Below are 21,679 nucleotides of genomic sequence, written 5' to 3' on the forward strand. Positions count from 1 at the left end.
ACTACTCCGGTGTCTATTTTTCCCTACTGTATGACACCAAAGGAGCTTATAGATTTAAAGGCTCAGCTTTAAAAACTCTTTGATCGAGGGTTCATTCGTCCTAGTGTGTCTCCGTGGGGGGCACCAATTCTGTTTGTGAAGAAGAAATATGGTACTATGAGGATGTGTATAGATTACAGTTAGCTGAACAAATTGATGATAAAGAACAAGTACCCGCTTCTGAGGATTGATGATTTGTTCAATCAGTTTCGTGGGGATTCTGTGTTCTCTAAGATAGATCTTCATTCTGGGTACCATCAGTTTAAGGTTAAGGAGGTCGATGTTCATAGGACTGCTTCTAGGACTCGTTGTGGGCACTATGAGTTCTTAGTCATGACCTTTAATTTGATGAATGCTCTAGCTACATTCATGGATCTTATGAACCGGGTTTTTTAACCGTATTTGGATTAGTTCATTATGGTCTTCATGGATAACATTCTGGTATACTCTAAGATCGAAGATGATCATGATGAGCATATTAGAGTAGTTCTTCAGATACTCAGAGAGAAACAACTCTACGCTAAGTTGAGCAAATGCAAATTCTGGTTGAGGGAGATAACTTTTCTAGGTCATGTGGTTTCTGCTGAGGGGATTCGAGTTGATCCTAAGAAAATCGATGCTGTGCTTGAATGGAAACAACCTAGGAATGTTTCTGAGATCCGTAGTTACCTTGGGCTAGCGATTTATTATCGAAGATTTGTCGAGGGGTTCTCACTTATCGCAACTCCTTTGACTAAGTTGTTGTGTAAGAATGCCCCGTTTGTCTGGACTAATGAACAATAATTGAGCTTTGAGAAGCTCAAATCTGTTTTGAGTCACGCTTTTGTTTTGATACAACCTAAATTTGGAAAGGAATTCGTGGTTTACAGTGATGCCTCGCACGTCAGTTTGGGTTGTGTTTTGATGCAAGACAATAAGGTTGTAGCTTATTCATCCCGACAGCTTAAGTCACACAAAGGCAACTATCCTACACACGATATTGAGTTGGCTGCAGTTGTTTTCGCCTTAAAAATTTAGATCCATTATTTGTATGGTGAGAGGTGTATCATTTACACCGTTCACAAAAACCTCAAGTATCTCTTTACTAAAAAAGAGTTAAACCTTAGGCAATGTAGATGGATTGATTTTCTTAAGGATTACGACTGCACTATTAAGTATCATCTCGGTAAGGCTAATGTGGTGGCCGATGCTCTTAGTCATAGAGCGATGTTTGATTTGAGGGCGATATTTGCTCACCTAAGTTTGTTTAAGGATGATAGTCTATTAGCCGAGCTGCAGGTTAAGTCGACTTGGATTGAGCAGATTCGGGTTAAGTAGTTGGGGGATGATTCTTTGGTACTGCGATTTTGTCTGATTTAGGATGATAGTACTTCTGATTTTGGGCTAAATAGTGGTGGGGTTCTATGTTTTCGAGAATGGATTTGTGTGCCTAAAGATTTTGATTTGAGGCAGTCCATTTTGCGGGAAGCACATAGTAGCCTCTATGCTATGCATCTCGGAGGAAAAAGATGTATCAAGATCTTTGTGAGTTGTACTGATGGCCTAGTTTGAAAAAAGGAGGTAATGAATTTTGTTTCTCGATGTTCGACGTGCCATCAAGTTAAGGCTGAACAACAGTTGGCTTTGGGTTTACTTCAACTTGTTAAGATTCCCTTATGGAAATGAGAATGTGTGACTATGGGCTTTGTTAGTGGGTTGCCCTTGATACCCACTAAGAAGGATTCTGTATGGGTCATCGTGATTGGTTGACCAAGTCTGCCCATTTCATTCCTGTTAGGACAGACTACTCTTTTCAGAAATTGACCAAGTTATATGTTTTTGAAATTGTGAGACTTCATGGGGTTTCGATCTTGATTATTTCTGATAGAGATCCTTCTTTCAATTCCAGATTTGAGGAAGCTTCATGAGGCTTTGGGTTCAAGATTAAACTTCAGTACTACGTTCCATCCTTAGACAGATGGTCAATTCGAGAGGGTGATTCAGATATGAAAGGATATGATTTGGAGTTGTGTGATCGCTTTTTGAGGTAGTTGAGAGGAGTTTCTGTTGTTAGCCAGGTTCGCCTACAATAATAGTTTCCAGTCCAGTATCTAGATGGCACTTTATGAGGCTCTGTATGGTCGTAAGTGTTGTACTCCATTGTGTTAGACTAATTTAGGTGAGCAACTAGTTTTGGGTCCTGAGTTGGTTTCTAAGACTGAGGATAAAGTTAGACTAATTCGGGATCGTCTTAAGGTGGCTTCTAATAGACAAAAGTCTTATGCGAATCTGAAAAGGAGGGACATCGAGTCTTCTGTTGGTGATTATGTTTTCCTTAAGGTGTCCCCATGGAAGAAGGTTCTATGATTTAGACATAAGGGCAACTTGAGCCTAGGTTCATTGGGCCGTATTGGATTTTGAAACGTGTGGGTCTGATTGCTTATCAGTGGATCTGCCTCTAGAGTTGGACCATATTCATGATGTGTTGCACGTCTCTATGTTGAGGCGATATCGGTCTGACCCATCTCATATTGTTTATGTTGAGGAGATTAAGGTTAGACCGGATTTGTCGTTTGAGGAGGAGCTGGTTTAGATTTTGGATCGAGACGTTAAAGTTTTGAGGAGGAAATCTATTCCTTTGGTAAAGGTTCTGTGGCGGAATCTTGGCACAGAGGAAGCCACGTGGGTACTTGAAGACTCGATTTGTCAGCAATATCCTCATTTGCTTGAATCAGGTAAATTTCGGGGTTAAAATTTCTTTTGTGGGGGGAGTTGTAACGCCCCAAAATTAGTATTCGTGGTTTGTTAGATTTTATCATTAGCAAGTATCTGTTTCAATAATTAAGGACTTTAATTATGTGTTTAGGGTTTTGGGTTCAAATCTCAAAATTCAATCGTTTTTGTTCCTAGGCCTATTTGATTTAAAATAAAATATGTTTTGTTGTCAAAAATTTTGGAGTTGATCTTAAATGAGTTTGTTTTAAAATAATAATAATAATATCAAGTAATAAATATATAAGGTTTTATCTTTTGGGTTTTTTAAAAATAAAAAATAAAACAAAGTATTTAATATATGTTGTTTTTATCCTTTCCTTTTTCAATAAATTCCATTTTTATTTTTGTTTTATTTTTTTTATTAAAAATCAAAACCCACGTTTATCACTTCTGTTATTTCCTTAACCCACGTCGCAAATTTCAATTTCAAAATTTGCATTTTGCATTTATCTTTTCTTTTGTTCTTTTGTTTCTTGTTTTGGGAATTTTCTTTAATGGTTTGGTTGCTGTTAATTCTTGAAGCAATGTTTGTGATCCTTTGACTGCAAATCCAAGAGTAAGATGTTTAAGTTCAGTATATTATGCGCTATTTGTAGTTGTGTTGGAAGTTGGGTTACGTTAAATCGGTTTAGTGATATTGTATTAATTCTAATGCGTTTCTTTAGGAGTAGTACAAGAGGCAGTGGGTGACTCTCCAGCAATTTAGAATTTTTGTAGTAGCCGTTCGTTCATCGATAAGTGTGTGGATGTGTTATGAATGGTTGTTTTAGTTTGATTGGGGTCGATTATTAGTTACGATTTCGCGAATAATTATTGAAATTGGATGGGTTAATTGTCAATTTAGGTTCAGAGATTACTCGTATTTGAATCAACATCAGAAAATACCCAGGTGTATATCAAAAACACAAAAAAATGCAATCAACGAAAGCCGAAAAAGTTCACTATCAACGCCACACGGCCATGTGACAGACCGTGTGCTGGACCGTGTGTGGCACATGGTATGGGCTATTTCGGCAGTGTGGGCCATACAAGCTGGCCATTTGGGCCGTGTCGGCCACATGGGCTTGTGCACCGAAAATTCTAAAATTTTCCCTAGGGTATGCGAAGTCCGAATCGACTGTGGGCCTTCTGTAGGTTCGGTATATGAGTAAATGTATTGTATAACATGAAATTTGGACATCTGTTAGTATAGTTTTTGCTATCAGTAAGAGTAATTAAGTTGCCGACTGATAAATAAACCCGAAAATTGATGTTAAGTATATGATGTGTATCTGATATGTCGTGCATGTAAAACTATAGCATCTATAATTCCTGCTTTCAATATGTATGACATTTATTATTTTCGTTATCTGCATCTGGGTTGGGTTGTAAATAACATGTGCAGGAAGTGGTTCTGTAAATATGCGATAATTCGCCTATTGATCCGGCAGCTTAGTTGCAACTATTCTGTAAAGTGTCCTATTGACACTAAGTGGTGTGTAGGGATAAATGAGTGTTTTATACCTATATGGTGTGTTGGCACCATTTTTTTGATAAAACGGGGCCGACTTGGATTTTTAAAAATGAAAACGAAAATGGGAGTCGCAAGCAATCCTTTTTGATCTAGGTGTGATCGGATCACCTCGAAAAGTGGTTATTTTTAATAAACGATTTGATTTTATTAAAAAACGATTTTGGTCCACGAAATTTAGAAAAATAGGTTCGGGAGTCGGTTACGCACGAGGAAGGATTAGCACCCTCGATACGCCTAAAATTGGTACCTAGTTGATTATTTAATGTCTTAGTGTCGAAGATTAAAAACTCGAAAAGAATTTAAAAATACGATCCCTCTTTATTGTGTTATAAAAAATGGAAAATGCTTCCTTATCCCAAAGTAACAAGATGTCACATCCAGTAAATTGGGACACGACACCTCGTATTTTTTAGAGTAAGCTTGCCTTTTTATTTTTTATTTAAACCTTTTCAATTTTAAAAAGATATTGGGTTACTTAGAATCAACGAGAAAAATCGAAGCCCAGTAAGTTAGGGCACGATTTCTCGAATTTTCTAAATATAGAATATTACCTTTATTTTTAAAATTTTATGCTTTAAGAAATTTAAAAGGATATTTTGCTAATTTAGGTTTAACGAGAAAATCGAGACCCAGTAAGTTAGGGTACAATTTCTCGAATTTCTAAAATGCAAAATATTGCCTTATTTTGAATTTTGTTTCGAATTTGGGTAAAAGGATAGCGAAATGTAAAAATAAACACACGTTTAATTCATTGGTTTTTAGAGAAATCGTTTAATATGTAAAAGGAGTTATACGTGGCTAAATACAATAGTGCGACATACATTTGAAATAGCCATGACATAATGTACATAATAAAATGTAACATGCGTAACATTGTCACCCATGAATCACAAGGTTAACGAACACGAACAATAATAAGGATAATGCTAACGATAACACAAGTAATAATAATAACAACAATATGAATGACATACCTAACAACAACAATAATAATAAACTACAATCAAGATGATATCAAGGAATCCAACATTTTAAAAAAATTTGAAGATTAGGAAGTAATTAGATAATGAAATGATAGTAATAATAATGACATATATAAAATACACAAACTAATTCATATAAAAAAGAATAATAAACAGAATATGAACTAATGCAGGTTGACCAAAAAATTGAAAATAAATAAGTAAATAATATTAAATAAAATATTAAATAAAACTGATTTTCTTTTTGTAAAATAAATACATAAAATAAAAAATGAGGTTCAATAGGCCGAGGATCAAATTGAAATCGGGAAAAAAATTTAGGGCCAAATTTGCAAATAAGTAAAACAGGGTGTCAAAGGACTGAAATGAAGCGCGCTCAAAGCACGAGGGACTACATGGGAAATATTCCCCAATCCTCATGCGCATCGTTTTGCGCAGGACTAGATCGGAACTGACACAAAATTTTGTGGTCGAAATTAAGTGAAATAAAAGGCTGCATTGAATGAGCCGCAGAACTGGAGGGACCAAAGGCGCAAATTACCCAATAGGGCAAGAATGCGCAGGCCTCCTTCCATCAAACGACGTCGTTTTAAATTCACCATAAAGCCTTAAAAAACTTTTTTCTGTAGTTTTATTTTGCTGCAAAGAACACAAAAATAAAATAAAAATAAAAATAAAAGGGAGAATCCCATTTCTCTGCTAGGGTTCCAAGGCTAGGAACCCCGCCGCCATTACGCCTCCCCCACCGCCCAGTGGTCGGAGCCATGCGAGGGCGTCTCCCACCAGCGCTTTGGAGCACGTTCAGAGACCAAGGCCCCGAAACGGGGAAACAAGGAGAAAACGAAAAGCCTCTACCCCCTCATTAATCCGCGTCCGGCGACGGCGAAGGGCCGATGACGATGACAGATTCAGAGGCCGATTCAGGTAACTCTTTTTTTTTTTTTCTTTATTAATTATTTTAAAATAGATTTGAAAGGAAAAAAGAAAAAACAAGTAAATACAAAAAATCAAAAGAAAAACAAAGAACAGTTTAAAATCAACCTTTTGAATTCGGTTTCTAAGTTTCAATTGATTGATTTGTGTTCGTAAAAAATTTACAAGAGGATATTTCAGCTTTTATAGCCATTTTACAACCGTTCCTTTTCCTTTTTTTGCTCTTTATTTCGCCAGATTCTTCTGTTGCCTTGCATTTACTTTTTCTGCAAGTGTCAGAGAGGCGTGATGATGGCGTGCGGTGGTGGAAGCAGGCGTGAGGAGACGAAATGACACTGGGGTAGCAGCATGCAGTGCCCTAGGATTTGCTGCTGAAATTTTGCTGAAAAATGTTTTAGATTTTGGGCTAATTGGGCCTTAGGGTTTTGATTTGTTTGGGTTTAAATTGGGTTTATTATTTTTTGTAATTGGACTGTTGGGCCTGGACAGATTTTGGGCTTTACAGCTGCCCCTCTTTGCTCATTGTCGTGCAACGGGAATAAAGCAAAGACTTTTAAGAAAGGCCAAAATTGCCCGGTCCCGTCGAGTCTTGACTTCTTTGTACTGCTCCAATCCACTGCGCCTTGTTGCTTCGATCCACTCTGCTGTAACTCCATGGGGATGAGATTTGTGGTTTTAGTCTGCTCCACTGCAACTTCAGGGAGATAAGACTTGTATCTTCAACCTGCTCCATTGCAATTTCAAGGAGATAAGGTCTGTGGTTTTAATCCGCTCCACTGCAACTTCAGGGAGATAGGATTGGTTTTTTTTTGTCTGCTCCATTACTGCTTAGGGAGATAAGACTTGATGCGATCTGCTCCACTACTGCTAGAAAAGTGAGATTCGCTGTTACGGCTTCAATCTTTTTAATTGCAATGTCAGGGAAGCAAGATTCGTCGTCGTAGCTTCAATATGATCCACTGCATCGCCAGGGAAGTACAATGCACCATCGCGACTTCAATCTTTTTAATTGCAATGTCGGGGAAGCAAGATTCGCCGTTGTAGCTTCAATCTGTTCCACTGTATCGCCAGAGAGATAATGTTTGATAAGATCTTCTCTACTGCAACTTCAGAGAGATAAGATCTATTTTCTTCGATCTACTTCGCCACTAGTATGGGAAGACAAGATCTGCATCTTCGATCCACTTCCTACCAATATAAGAAGACAGGACCTGCTATCTTTAATCTATTTTACTGCCAACACAGGAAGACAAGATCTGCTTTCTTCGATCTACTCTGCCACCAATATGGGAAAGCAAGATCTACATCTTCGATCCACTTCCTACCAATATAAGAAGACAAGATCTGCATCTTCGATCCACTTCCTACCAATATAGGAAGACAAGACCTGCTATCTTTGATCTACTTCACGCCAATACATGAAGACAAGATCTGTTTTAATGACTTTAATCCATCCCAGTGTAACTTCAGGGGTAGAGGATCTGTTTCTTTGATCTGTTCTTTGGGGAACATGACCTGCAAAATCCATTTCATGGACCTATTTATGCCTAGTGTTTAGGATGTTATGATTAGAATGAATCAAATGCTCCTAACTAGATGTGTATGAATGATATTTGATTTGAATGATATTTGTATGAATGCAGAATGTCATTTTTCGAGAATGATCATCTTTTACTGTTTAGGTTGTCATTACTCGTTGTTCGTCAAGGTTCTATCACTGATGCTTGTTCAGCTGGTATCTTTGACAGAAAAACCAAAGAAATTGTCGCAATTTAGACTATTCTTTCTCCAATGCTTCTAACCCTTAAGTCGGTTAGTTCTAAACAATAGCCCTGTTTCAAGTCCTCGTACTATTTAGAAGCTTTCAGAGTAATAAGCAGAACTCCTTCTGCTTGAATATTGTCAGTCCATTAATCGTTATTTCAATGAAAAATGCTTGAAAAAGATTATCAATATGGACAAGATGAAATTTTGTTGAGAGTAAAGCTTTAAACAAACAAATCAATCGAGGTAGCAAATTTTGCTAAGATACGAGATGAATAAGACGAAAAAGATTATCACAATGGATAAGATAGAATTTTATTGAGAGCAAAACTCTAAATGAACAAATTAGTCAAGATAGCAAATTTTGCTAAGATACAAAAATGACTAAGATGAAAACAAGTGTCCCAGATATCGCGGCATGAGCTTCTCCGTATAAACTTCTTGCTGGCCCTTTTTGAACTTGATATGTGTCTAGAAGTTCTAGAAGATTTTGTTGATGCCCCAAGATGTAGCATATCCCCTTTTTGCTAATTCAAAGAGGACAAGACTACCACATGCCCCTCCTTCGATCAAAATTTGAACTGCCCATTCCTGGGTTTTCAATTCAAAAACCCTTTGGTCTCAAAGCGCCCTTTGCGGGTTTTTGCCTTGGCCTCTCCTTTTTTTTAGACGAAGTACTTCTTCACTGAATCCGAATTCACAGGATTGAGCAAGCTTTTGCCATCCATTTCAGTCAAAATTAACGCTCGTATCATTTGTTTCTGGTACATTTGACCATGACGGATAGCTCTTAACCTCTTTCCTTCAATCAAGTTCAGCTGATCATATCGGGATTGGACCCATTCTACTTCGTCTAACTTTAATTCTGACAAAACTCGGAGAGAGGGAATTTCATCCTCAATTGGTAGCACCGCCTCCATTCCATAAACCAAAGAGAATGGTGTTGCCCCAATAGAAGTCCTGACAGACGTACGATAAGCATAGAGGGCGAATGGTAACTTCTCGTGCCAATCTCTATAGGTCTCAGTCATCTTCCCCACAATCTTCTTGATATTTTTATTGGCTGCCTCCACCGCGCCGTTCATTTTTGGACGATATGGCGATGAGTTGTGGTGCTTGATCTTGAATTGACTATAAACCTCCGCTATCGTGCTGTTGTTCAAGTTCAATGCGGTGTCAGATATAGTTCTTTCGGGCATCCCATACCGACATATGATCTCATTCTTTAGAAATTTACTGACTGTTGATTTGGTGACGTTGGCATAAGAAGTAGCTTCTACCCACTTAGTAAAGTATTCAATTACTACAAAGATGAAACAATGTCCATTTGAAGCCTTCGGTGATATCAGCCCAATGATGTCCATGCCCCACATGGAGAAAGGCCATGGAGAAGTCATGACGTGAAGAGGTGAGGGAGGCACATGAATTTTGTCTCTGTAAATTTGGCATTTATGGCACTTCTTAGCATACTTGATGCAGTCTCATTCCATGGTGGACCAATAATATCCGAATCTTATGATTTTCCTAGCCATTGTAAAACCATTAGCGTGTGTTCCACAAACACCATCATGAACTTCTTCCAAGATCTGCTTGGCCTCCACAGCATCCACACATCTTAACAGCACCTGATTCTTTCCTCTTTTGTACAAGCCATCAAAGACGTAGTCACTAGCCAGCCTCCTCAACGTTCTCTTGTCATTCTCAGTTGCTTGGTCTAGGTATTCGTGATTTTTCACGTATCGCAATATGTTTTGATACCAAGGGTGGTCGTCTTTTCTTTCTTCTCTGTCAACGTTACAACAGTGGGCTGGAACCTCATAAATGCTCATTTGGATAGGCTTCACATCCTCTTGTTTATTTACTTTAATCATAGAGGCCAAAGTAGCCAGAGCGTCGGCCATCTGATTCTCATCTCGTGAGAGATACAAAAAGTGATGTCATCAAATTCCTTAATTAATTCTAGGACTAGCTTTCTATAACTAATCAAATTGGGGTCTCTTGTTTCCCGTTCGCCATTGAGCTGATAAATTACTAATGCAGAATCCCCATATACCTCAAGCACCTTGATCCTGCACTCAATAGCCGTACGGATTCCCATGATACATGCTTCATACTCCGCCATGTTATTTGTGCAGTCAAAATCTAATTTGCTAGTGAACGGATAATGATCACCGTCTGGAAATACTAAGACTGCCCCGACCCCATTACCCACAGCATTTGAGGCTCCATCAAAATTTAATTTCCAAGCATTGCCTTCTTGTGTATTTGCTTCAGCAGTTGCCACATACATAAGATCCTCATTTGGGAAATCGAAGTTCAAAGGCTCACAATCTTCCCAGGCTCTGCTAGCTAAAAAGTTCGCTATTGTGCTTCCTTTTACGGCCTTTTGATTCACATAAACTATGTCAAATTCAGACAGTAGAATTTGCCACCGGGCCATCCTTCCGTTTAGAGCAGTTGACTCCATCATGTATTTCAGAGGGTCCAACTTTGAGATTAACCAAGTCGTATGGTATAACATGTATTGCCTCAATCTCCGAGTAGTCCAGACCAAGGCGCATCATAAGTTTTCAATTGGCGAGTATCTCGTTTCACATTCAGTGAACTTCTTGCTGAGATAGTAGATTGCTCTTTCTTTTCGTCCTGACTCATCATGTTGGCCGAGCACACACCCCATAGAATTTTAGAATAATGTCAAGTATAGTATCAATGGCTTGTCCGGGAAAGGTGGCATCAGCACTGGGACGTTGGACAGGTAATGTTTAACTTTTTCAAAAGGTTTCCGGCACTCCTCATCCCATACACCTGGATTGTGTTTCCTAAGAAGACGAAAGATGGGATCACATTTCTCAGTTAACTGTGAAATGAATCGAGCGATGTAATTTAGTCTTCCTAGAAAACCTCGAACTTCTTTTTGAGTACTCGGCGGAGGTAATCCTTGTATGGCTTTAACTTTGTCTGGGTCAATTTCAATTCCCCTTTCGCTGACTAAGAATCCTAACAACTTTCCTGATCTAGCCCCGAAAGTACACTTGGCTGGGTTAAGTTTTAGCTGGAACTTCCTTAACCTTAGAAATAGTTTTCTCAGAACTTGCACGTGTTCCCCTTCTGTTCTGGATTTTACGATCATGTCATCGACATAGAATTCTATCTCTTTATGCATCATATCATGGAATAATGTTACCATGGCTCTCTGATACGTTGCTCCCACATTTTTAATCCAAAAGGCATCACCTTGTAGCAAAACGTCCCCCACATCGTTACGAAGGTGGTTTTCTCCATGTCTTCAGAATGCATCTTAATTTGGTTGTACCCGGAGAAACCATCCATGAAAGAGAACAGTGAGTATTCGGCCGTGTTGTCCACTAAGGTATCGATATAGGGCAATGGGAAATTATCTTTGGGACTGGCCTTGTTCAAATCCCGGTAGTCCACACACATTTGCACCTTTCCATCTTTCTTAGGAACAGGGACTATATTGGCTACCCATTCTAAATACTTGACCACATGTAAGAAACCAGCATCAAACTGCTTCTTAACTTCTTCTTTTATTTTTAGTAATACATCAAGCCTCATCCTTCGGAACTTTTGTTGAACTGGTTTACATTCTTCCTTTATAGGCAGTCGGTGTACCACGATATCAGTACTTAACCCGGGCATATCTTGATAGGACCATGCGAAGACATCTTTAAACTCTTGAAGTAACTCAACGAGGTCTCGTCTTGTTTCCTTGGTAATGCCAGCGCCAATCTTTACCTTCCTTCCCTCTTCTAAGCTCACGACTTCTACTGATTCCTTATAGGGTAGGATTTGTTTTTCTTCTTCCTCCACCATTCTTAACAAATCCGGAGATAAAACGCTGTCTTGGTCATCTTCAAAATCCTGAGGATCATCCTTACTCATGTCTTGTTCAAATAGGGACTCTAAGTTAGTAACAGCGTCGCTCATCTTGTTGATATCTGAAGACCTGTTATTGGGACAAAGGGAGGCCCAAATAAAAAGAATCTAAGAATACTTGTATGCATATTATGATTATAAATGGAATGAAAAGAATGAAAGAATATTTGCTCAAGGTGAGACTAGATGATAAGTTTTCATTGAAATGAGATTTTAGACATGTGCCTTTTACAAAAGAATCTTATTACCCCCAAGCTTAGGGCAACAAGTGTTCTGAATATTACTCTAAATTAGTTCTAAATGTTACAGGGATCTCTTCTACAGTCCAGTTGTTCAGAACACTTCCAGGTTCGTAAGGGTGAATGCCCGATAAATTTCTTTCCACCCTTTCCTCTTCATATATGGTATTAATGTCCAACCTTCTAGTCCTTCCTTCTGTAACTTCATTCTTTCCTTCGGGGTAGACAATTCTGCTTGAAACAAATGTCTTAGATATATGGAGAAAGGTTACTGGTTCCCATTTGGTTTCCATCCCGCTCAAACGTGCTCTTCTTTTCTCTCGCTTTTTCTCCAATTCCTTCTTCCTTTCCCTTGCGTCAAGCTTATACCCCAAACCACAACGGTCCTGTTTGTTAACCAAGATCGGTACTTCGACCCATCCCTGGAGGTATTTTCCAATTCCTCTTCCAGGCAACGCTCCCTTTCCCATTGTTAGTTGCAAACTCATTGTCGTAGCTTTGGATATTTTAGGCGTTGGAATTTTGCTCCCCTTGATGATAAATGTTACGTTTACGAATTCCAATGATTGGAATGAACATTCTATCATTTCACTATCGGCCTCTATATATGGCGTGTCATTGGTAACTGATGTAATGATGTCTTCTTCTGCACCTATAGTTACTAATCGGCCCTCTATTACCAATTTTAACTTTTGGTGAAGTGACGACGGTACAGCCCCTACAGAATGGATCCAAGGCCTCCCCAATAGGCAATTGTAAGATGGTTTGATATCCATTACCAAAAAATCCACCTCGTATGTATTTGGACCAATCGAGAGAGGTATCTCGATTCTTCCCATCACTTTCCTCTCAGTACCATCAAATGGTCTCACTATATTTTGGCATGATTTCATGTGAGAACTGTCCACAGGCAGCCTGTTTAACGTGGACAGGGGTAAAACATTCAGTACTGATCCATTGTCAATGAGTACCCCCGGTAGTATGTACCCATTGCAACAGGTAGTGATGTGCAGGGCCTTGGTAGATCCCATACCACCTAGCGGGATCTCATCATCATTGAAGAAGATGAAGTTGTCGGCACTTATATTGTTAACCAGGCGATCCAACTTGTTCACTGAGATATCGTTAGCAACATAAGTCTCATTTAGCCCTTTTATCAACGCATTACGATGTGTCTCTGAACTTAGAAGTAGCTCGAGCACTGAGATGCGAGCCGGTTGCTTATGCAGTTGTTCCACTACGCGTACTCGCTATGCTTTAGGAATTTTAAAAATTTTCTAGCCTCATTCTCAGTCACTGGTTTGTTAACATGCGATTCAATTCTGGCCGTCTTTGCGTCAATTGCTAAGGCTTTTCCTTTTATGGACCCCACTCTTGCATTTCCTGGATCGTAGCGTTTTCCACTACGAGTATAGAAGCCTACATCACTACCCTTTTCTGAAGCGTTTACCGGGTTCTCCTCTCCCGGGATTGTCACGTTGCAGTCATAATTCCAATGAACTCTTTTACTATCCTTGTAAGAAAATGATATCAGTTTTTGGATTACGACCCTTGGCGCCATTTGTATTCCAGATCCTGTGCTCTTTGGCCTCGAAATAATCACCACTGGGTGATTTTGGGCCTTTCCCGTATGTCCTTCCCTTGAGGCATAGACTTCTCCTTCTTTTAGTCCTTTGATCTCTTCATAAAATTCCATCTCTTTGTTGTTCATCAGATTTTGTACCATGATTCTGAACTCGGCGCATTTTTGGATGTCATGGCCCTTTTCGGCATGAAACTCACAGTACGTCCTCGTTCCTTCGGGCCTTTCCTTTAAATCTTATTTGATGAGACCTCCCTCTATCATTTGTCTCCAAACAGAACTCAGTGGGGTTTTTTATCTCTGCAATGTCGACCTTAATTCTCTTTCTCCCACCCTCGATTATCACGTTTACCCCTTTATCAGAATGATTGGGTAACAGATTCCCTGCCACGTCTGGTCCTGATGGGTTGTTAAACTTTACAATTCCCATCTTAATGAATCTTTCCACCGCCCATTTAAACCCAGTACAATTTTCAATTGAGTGTCCTGGTATCCCTGCATAGTATTCACATTGGGCATTTATGTCATACCATTTGGGGTATGGAGGTTGCATGGGTTTTAGATAAAATGGAGATACTATGTGTGCATCAAATAACTTCTATTACAGTTCCTTGTATGTTATTGGAATGAGCGTGAATTGAAGTCTCTCTATGTTAGGCCTTGTGTTGGGCTCCTGCCTTGAGGGACCTTGGTGACTAGTGGCTACCGTTCTTGGAGGGCCAACAGTAATTGGTTTCGAATAACTCTTGCTACATGTGCTTACGTTGTTTACCTCGCTTTCTTTTTTCCTCGGGGCTGGTCTTTTGGAGCTTTCCCCCGTGTCTATTTTACCGCTTCTTATTGCATTTTCAATCATTTCACCAGACATTACCATATCCGATAAGCTCTTGGTAGCACTCCCCAACATGTGGTTGATGAATGAGGCTTTCAAGGTATTAATAAAAAGCATGGTGACCTCTTTTTCCAAAAGGGGTGGTTGGACTTGTGTTGCCACCTCCCTCCACCGTTGGGCGTATTACCTGAAACTCTTGCTAGGCTTTTTTGCCATATTCTGTAATGTAATTAGATCGGGTGTTATGTCTGTCACATGATTGTATTGCTTCATAAAAGCTTGCACCAAGTTTCTCCATGAACTAACTTTAGCACGACTCAGTTGGTTGTACCACTTGGCTGCAGACCTGATCAAACTGTCCTGGAAGCAGTGGATTAACAACTGATCATTGTTGATGTATCCTGTCATTCTTTGATAGAACATAGTTATATGAGCTTCAGGACAACTAGTCTCGTTATATTTTTCGAGCTCCGGCATCTTGAACTTAGGTGGGAGTACTAAATCAGGGACCAAGCTCAGATCCTTGGCGTCAACTCCACAATGATAGTCGGTGTTCTCCATGGCTCTAAACTTTTCCTCTAGCCATCTACATCGGTCCTCCAGTTGTTTTGGCAGGTCCATTCTTTCCTTTTCTATTTCTACCACGTCATCGAGATCCGGGACCACAGGATTGGTAGGGTTATCCCCGGGATTAGAACCCAAGCCCGTTTGAAAATGCACTGGTACCAAGGCACCAGCCAGATATTGAGGTCTAATGGTAACAGGTACCCTCTGTGGGTACACCTCTGGTTGTGCTTGGATGTTAGTTGGGGTAAAACCTGGAGGATAAGCAGGGTCATCGTGATCCTCCCCAGCATCAACTATAGGGCTTTTTCCTTTATCGTTCCCTCCAGCCAATAACTGTTTTAATTGGTTCATCATAGTGTTCTGGGATTCTTGCATGTCTTGCTGGATTTTATCCAGTCGTTCCTGCATCTGATCTTGCATCTCCTTTTGTAATTGTTCCAATCTTTCTAACCTCTGATCCATTGCTTTCGTTTGGCGACGAGTACCGTAGTGATATTTGATTGATGGATTTTTGTTGGTTTCTAGGGTAACTGTCATAATTTTAATTTATTAGGGTCCTTTTATGAAACTTAATGCATGTAATGTAATGTAATGTAGATGCATGAATGCAAAAGAGGCATTGATTCTAATTCAATTTCATTAGAAGAACTCGATTTAGAAAACAAATTTCTTTACATAAAATGGACTACATATACGGCTTCGCCTTTATACTCAAAGCCTTAACACTCCTCAGGAGCCGAGCTAACTCTCGACCTCGGTTTGATTCAGATTCATAATTTAAACTCAATACATCAGCCTGAACTGCTAGGGTTTGTAGATGATCCGCTACTTCTCGTATTTGAGTCACGGCTTCGCCCATAATGTAATCTCTATCTCTAATCTGACTTTGAGAATGATGGAAATGCTCTTTCTATTGCTCATTACTCCTCTCTAGAAGCTCCACTCGCAGCTCAGAATCTTGCAATGCGTCTTCGAGCTCTCTTATCCTTCCCTTTAGTTCTTCGATCTTACTTAAACTTACTCTCAATTCGATCAGAGAGTTGCGACTACGGTGCAGGTGAAGTGAATTTTCTAACTCTGTTACCGGGCTTTTAACCTTGCTTCTTCATTCTGACATTCTAACAAGCTTTTCTCCAAAGTGATCTCTCGAGCTCGGGCGTCATGAAATTTCTTCTCCCACTGATCAGCCTTGGTCCTTTCTTCTTTGATCTCCTGTCGCCATTGCTCCGATGTTTTTCCCAGACCCGCAGTTCTTATCGACAAACGTAACTTCTTATAATCCATTTTTAGACTATCTAAATCTTCTTTAGCCTTGGTCTTCCATTTCCTTAATTTTTCAGCTTCCAGCTTGTGAATATCGACATCTAATCCCAAACGCATCTTTTCCTCTTCTTGTTGCTCAATTTTCTTACCCAGCTCAGAACTTCTCCTTTCAAAGTCTTGTTTAATGATCTCTAGTTCTGACGAAACCACTTGTAGATGCTCTTCTATCGGTCGAACATCTTCTTGGCTTGATGCGGGTATGTTATCATTGATTCTTCTTCCCCACCACAAATTATACTCAGGAGTTGTCATTGGGTTTACAGCAAGTATCTTCATTCTGTGGGTTTGGTTCTAGGCATTTGAAATTTCACGAACCTTCTTCTTGTAATTATCTTCTTTGAATGAAAATTCTCACCGAGCCAACCCTTGTGTCGCCGGTATGAACTATTTAGATCTGTACTGCCTTAAGACTAGCAAAGGAGCGTATCCAACGGCTCCCCAAATTATGAGCAAAGGAATCGAATCGAACTCTCCACACCGATAAAAAATTTCATTAGGGAACATCAATAGGGCTCTCCACTCGACATCCTCCTCTTGAAGGTTTTGGAGAATCACCAACCATTTCTCCTCCGTGACATCGTTTCGTCTTTGTATAGCCACTAGCTCTTTTAATGGGGAGTACTTTTCTGAGAAAACTGGATAGGAGACCTTCTCTACTTTCCAAAAGTGACTATGAAACAATACCAATAACACTTGCGCGCATCTGACGAACCTTCCTTCACCCGCTCTTCGACACACATTTAGAGATTTGAAGGTTTCAGCCAAAATTGCTAGGACTGGTGTAACCCTCTTGTCAAGCCTGTCAAACAAATCTGAAACTGCTTCGTCCACATGCCCTAACGCCTTGGGGAAAATGACCAAACCATAAATGCTCAAAGCGAAAATATCAACCTTTTTTCTCACATCCGGATGTGCCAAGATCAGATCTCGCAGATTTTTCCAAGGCATGCACTTGTTGTCTCTCTTTTGCTTAATCCGGGCTGCAACCTATTGCTCGCTCATCCCTGTAATAGTCATTAATTTCTTCAAGAATGCCGGGACATATGCTGCTATCGAATAGGCCCTATCAACTTGGATCCTCGGACATCGTAGCATGGTCGTATATTCTTTTATCGTGGGTACCAAATCTACTTTCCCAAACGTGAAACAACTGTAGGCGGGATTCCAATACTGCACGAGGGCTCGAAACAAGTGTTTGTCTACCTTTACATCGAGTAGGTAAGGCAAATCACCATAGTTACTGTAGAGGAGCTGTCTGATCTCATCACCCCACTGGTCCCAAAATTTCTTCAATTCTTGTAGGTTGTTTTGAGTTAAACTGATTCAAGTGAAGTCCCATAGCTCTGGCACGTATCCTTCTATGAGGCTATCACCCTTTTCTTGCTGAACTTTTTCGGGCCAAACTCGGACGGCCGCATTATCTTCCACTTTACCAAGAAACTCCCTTTCCATGTTGAGCTCTCTATTTAAATACTGAACGCGAATCAACACCTCTTTTATGATGAAAATGTCATGCAATCACAATCAAGTTAAAAGCAAAGCAAGTCGGTATAACAATAAACTAAAATTCAAAGTATACAAGAATTAATAATTAAAGCTACTATTCAGGAAACTACTAAGGTTCAAGGTGGTTCTACCTAGGGTAGGCTTCTAGGGCTCATTATATGCGGTTTGGTTCTAAATTCGAGGTACCAGAACCAGCAGATTCCTCGATCCTCACCCATTATAGGCTCATACGGACCGAGTTCAGTTCAGGGGAATACATTTCCCTATGGCTTCACGGAGATGAAAATCTCACGAAGACATATGTACGGATGTATCCCGAAAGCGATCTACTATCCTGCACGGAAGTGAAAACCTCACGAAGGACTAGTTTCTCACTCCCACTTAAAAAGGTGTGACCAACGGTCATGTAATGCAATGTGCGGAGATATAAAAATAAAATACAGAATATAACTCAAAATATAGGAAATGCAATGAGAGGATCGTAAATTTAAATCGAATTTTCAAATTTCGACGAAAAGACAAAAAATAATCAACACATGGCTTGACTCTCTTTTTAAATCCCTAGTAGAGTCGCCAAGCTACTGTCACCATTTTTTGATAAAACGGGGCCGACTTGGATTTTTAAAAATGAAAACGAAAATGGGAGTCGCCACAAATCCTTTTTGATCTAGGTGTGATCGGATCACCTCGAAAAGTGGTTATTTTTAATAAACGATTTGATTTTATTAAAACAACGATTTTGGTCCACGAAATTTAGAAAAACAGGTTCGGGAGTCGGTTACGCACGAGGAAGGATTAGCACCCTCGATACGCCCAAAATTGGTACCTAGTTGATTATTTAATGTATTAGTGTCAAAGATTAAAAACTCGAAAAGAATTTAAAAATACGATCCCTCTTTATTGTGTTATAAAAAATGAAAAATGCTTCCTTATCTCGAAGTAACAAGATGTCACATCCAGTAAGTTGGGACACGACACCTCGTATTTTGAGAGTAAGCTTGCCTTTTTATTTTTTATTTAAACCTTTTCAATTTTAAAAGGATACTCGATTACTTAGAATCAACGAGAAAAATCGAAGCCTAGTAAGTTACGGTACGATTTCTTGAATTTTCTAAATATAGAATATTACCTTTATTTTTGAAATTTTATGCTTTTAGAAATTTAAAAGGATATTTTGCTAATTTAGGTTTAACGAGAAAATCGAGACCCAGTAAGTTAGGGTACAATTTCTTGAATTTCCAAAATGTAAAATATTGCCTTATTTTGAAATTTGTTTCGAATTTGGGTAAAAGGATAGCGAAATGTAAAAACAAATACACGTTTAATTTATTAGTTTTTAGAGAAATCGTTTAATACGTAAAAGGAGTTATACGTGGCTAAATACAATAGTGCGACATACATTTGAAATAGCCATGACATAATGTACATAATAAAATGTAACATGCATAACATTGTCACCCATGAATCACAAGGTTAACGAACCCGAACAATAATAAGGATAATGCTAACGATAACACAAGTAATAATAATAACAACAATATGAATGACATACCTAACAACAACAACAATAATAAACTACAATAAAGATGATATCAAGGAATCCAACATTTAAAAAAAATTTAAAGATTAGCAAGTAATTAGATAATGAAATGATAGTAATAATAATGGCATATATAAAATACACAAACTAATACATATAAAAAAGAATAATAAATAGAATATGAACTAATGCAGGTTGACCAAAAAATTGAAAATAAATAAGTAAATAATATTAAATAAAATATTAAAATAAAACAGATTTTTCTTTTTTTTAAAATAAATACATAAAATAAAAAATGAGGTTCAATAGGCCAAGGATCAAATTGAAATCGGGCTAAAAATTTAGGGCCAAATTTGCAAATAAGTAAAACAGGGTGTCAAGGGACTGAAATGAAGCGCGCTCAAAGCACGAGGGACTACATGAGAAATATTCCCCAGTCCTCATGTGCATCATTTTGCGCAGGACTAGATCGGAACAGATGAAAAATTTTGTGGCCGAAATTAAGTGAAATAAAAGGCTGCATTGAATGAGCCGCAGAACTGGAGGGACCAAAGGCGCAAATTACCCATTAGGGCAAGAATGCACAGGCCTCCTTCCTTCAAACGGTGCCGTTTTAAATTCACCATAAAGCCTTAAAAAACTTTTTTCTGTAGTTTCATTTTGCTGCAAAGAACACAAAAATAAAAAAATAAAAATAAAAGAGAGAATCCCTTTTCTCTGCTAGGGTTCCAAGGTTAGGAACCCCACCGCCGTCACGCTTCCCCACCTCCCGGTGGCTGGAGCCATGCGAGGGCGTCTCCTACCAGCGCTTTGGAGCGCGTTCAGAGACCAAGGCCCCGAAACGGGGAAACGAGGAGAAAACAAAAAGCCTCTGCCCCCTCCTTAATCCGCGCCCGGCGACGGCGAAGGGCCGATGACGATGATGGATTCAGAGGCCAATTCAGGTAACTCTTTTCTTTTTTTTTTCTCTGTTAATTATTTTAAAATAGATTTGAAAGAAAAAAAGAAAAAACAAGTAAATAAAAAAATCAAAAGAAAAACAGAGAACAGTTTAAAATCAACCTTTTGAATTCGTTTTCTGAGTTTCGATTGATTGATTTGTGTTCGTAAAAAATTTACAAGAGGATATTTCAGCTTTTATAGCCATATTACAACCGTTCCATTTTTTTTTTGTTTTTTTGCTCTTTATTTCGCCAGATTCTTCTGTTGCCTTGCATTTACTTTTCTCTGCAAGTGTCAGAGAGGCGTGACGATGGCGTGCGGCAGTGGAAGCAGGCGTGAGGAGGCGAAACGAACTGGGGTAGCAGCATGCGACACCCTAGGATTTGCTGCTAAAATTTTGTTGAAAAATGTTTTAGATTTTGGGCTAATTGGGCCTTAGGGTTTTGATTTGTTTGGGTTTAAATTGGGTTTATTATTTTTTGTAATTGGACTGTTGGGCCTGGGCAGATTTTGAGCTTTACATGGTGTGTTGGGATGGTCGAAGATGGTATGTAGCAGTTGGGGGTAGGATTATTTGTCGTATCCGTTCTATTCTATTATAAATTTGTTTATGATAATATGTCTAATATGCATTTAACTGCTTTAAGTTTTTGATATACTCTGAGTTTCAAAAACTCAATCTTTGTTTGACTATTATTTTCAAGTAATCTTCAGACTTAGGCAGTCGGTGCAAACGGGAGCTTGGTTAATGTCATAACTTATTTAAATTGATTTATTTAAATTTTGGTATTTTGGTTCGGTAAATTTTTGGACTTTCTGAACTATTTGGATTTTTAAACTTATTCTCGTATTTTGCTTAATACTGCACAAATGTTTTAGTCGACAAAATTCGCATCTCTACCAAATTAAAGGTTTTCAAACAATGAACTGTGTTTCTCAAATATTACTGTTTAAGGAGTCTTCTGCTGCGAAATTTTTAAGTTCTAGAAAATATAAACAAAACAACATTTTTGGTAATAGAACAATAAGAAATGGTTTTGAATAAAATCGGGATTTTGAAAGTTTATGACGATTTTCATTTACTCAAAAAATAAAGTTTCAATCATGTTACGTAACAACTCTAGAGTTGAACATAATGTCTAGGCAGAGTTTGGGGAGTTACATGGTGTGCGTTTATAAATATCATATAATAAATAATGAAATGTAATGTTTGAAAGTAATGACAATAAATATGCAATAGGTAATAAATTAAAATAAAAAAGTAG

This window comes from Gossypium hirsutum, chromosome D09, assembly GCF_007990345.1.
Source record: "Gossypium hirsutum isolate 1008001.06 chromosome D09, Gossypium_hirsutum_v2.1, whole genome shotgun sequence".
In the NCBI taxonomy this organism is placed as follows: Eukaryota; Viridiplantae; Streptophyta; class Magnoliopsida; order Malvales; family Malvaceae; genus Gossypium; species Gossypium hirsutum.